This window comes from Monopterus albus, unplaced genomic scaffold (assembly GCF_001952655.1).
Source record: "Monopterus albus unplaced genomic scaffold, M_albus_1.0 scaffold12.1, whole genome shotgun sequence".
Taxonomy (NCBI): domain Eukaryota; kingdom Metazoa; phylum Chordata; class Actinopteri; order Synbranchiformes; family Synbranchidae; genus Monopterus; species Monopterus albus.
The window spans coordinates 3,908,573-3,910,413 of NW_018127892.1; the positions used below are offsets into that span (position 1 = coordinate 3,908,573).

At 36.0% G+C, this 1,841-nt stretch overlaps 1 protein-coding gene across 1 annotated transcript in view; it reads left to right on the top strand.

The window, feature by feature from the left end:
- LOC109954956 (transmembrane protein 132D) overlaps positions 1–1,841 on the top strand; it is a 28,113-nt gene that overhangs the window by 1,116 nt on the left and 25,156 nt on the right. The gene's annotated exons all lie outside the window — the stretch shown is intronic.

The following is a 1,841-nucleotide window of genomic DNA, read 5'->3' on the forward strand; positions in this document are numbered from 1 at the left end:
GCAGAAATTGTAAAGCCTATAAATGTCTTATAGAAGATTATTTCCTGGGATCACTGGCTGGGTGAATCCTGTGGATAAAAATTTGACAAAAAATGAAAAGTTGTGATAAAACTGGTTTTTTAACAGCAGCTTTAAGAGTCTGATGGGACTTCCCTACCAATCACTGCACAAGCTTAAGTCTCCCTCCTTCTCTCCTCGTCTTATCCACTCTGACTACCCAGCCCCATGGAGCATTACATGCTGTGTGATCAGTACTACATCATCTCTGTATGTTTGTTTAAAGCACCTCCTGAATCATATCAAATGAGAATATATTGCTGGTATGAAGTGTTGTTGGCTCAACTTTTACCCAGCAAAGATCAAGGCCTGTTTTGCAGCTCTACTGTTGTCAGCTGAGTCCTGACATATAGCACAACAACAAATCAGCAAAAGAGTCTTGACCGCACGCTTGAACATAAATACACTGCCATCAAAAAGTTTAGAACCCATCAGTTTGGTTGAATTGAATCCATTATTCTCAGTGTAACAGCCCTAAAAGTTGAGAGCAGAAGTAAGAATATGTGTAGATGAACTTTTCATCTATAATACTCCAGTAGGATGCCTGCAGCAAAAACCACACTGTAGCAGTGCTCATGTTTCTAACAGCTCTAGATCTTATTGGATCAAAGCTTTTAACACTAGATGCCCTTGGACAATTAAACACACAGCTGAAACGTAATGGTTTTTGCAACTTTTCTTTTCAATTCCTGATTGTACTAACAGCTTTTCTCATTTGTAAGCTGCTGTGTACATTCCAAGATAACTGCTAAGTGTTCCACAAAAGATATCAGCGCATCAGTTTGTTTATAAAGACCTATTCTTTGGTAAACTGTCCAAACCTTTGGTGTTAGATACTGGACAATAGAAAACTCAGACAGTAGAAGGTTAAACACACAGTGCTAACATCAGATTAAGAAAATGCTGTCTACTACAGGTGCGTAATTAGCATAACCACATTTGGACAATTGCCAATGCTTTCTTATGAAGTGTTTATCATCAGCATAGTGCTATATATGTGACCAATATTTGATCAAAAGCCTTTAATAAACAACATAAAAGAGAAACTTAAGCCACACAAACACGTCTTTTAATCTCTCAATTACTGATTAAAATGCAGACATCCATTATTCTCTTCTGTGATGCTATTGGGAGTCAACTCACTCTGCAAGCTGTTTTGCACATATGGTTAAAAGTCATTACTGCACATTAGTATTCACAACAGTTGCTCAGGCTTTGTGCATTTTAATAGAATAATACAAAGATTGATTTCAATTGATGAAATAATGCTAAAATACAAGCACCCAGGAAAGAAGTTAGATGACATGCCAGTGGAAACTATAAACAGCCTTAAGATAAACTAAGGGGCAGAATGTAGCTAACAGATGCACAAGTATTTTTATTAAAACTGGCGATGAGGAACATTATTTTGAAAAGAAACTTAAGCCCTATGTAATGTTACTTAAATACACTACAGGAGAAATGTCATTCTTTCTTTTGATCCATACATTAAATTCAACATTAATCATATGTTCACTGGTTCCTTGTTAAACAGTACATAATCAGTTCACTAACTTAATGTTTAACATACTCCAAATAAGAAGCATATTAATATAGCCACTCCTTCAACCAAACATTATATTTGCCACCTCATAATCATGTTAATAGTATAAACACAGCTCAAAACAACAACCAGCAGTTAAAGAATTATACTTCTCAAGATTAAGTAGCATGGTTATTGTCCATTCTAATGCACGACAGTAAAGCTGTCATTCGATGGCACTTGCTTCATATGTACCAGCAAC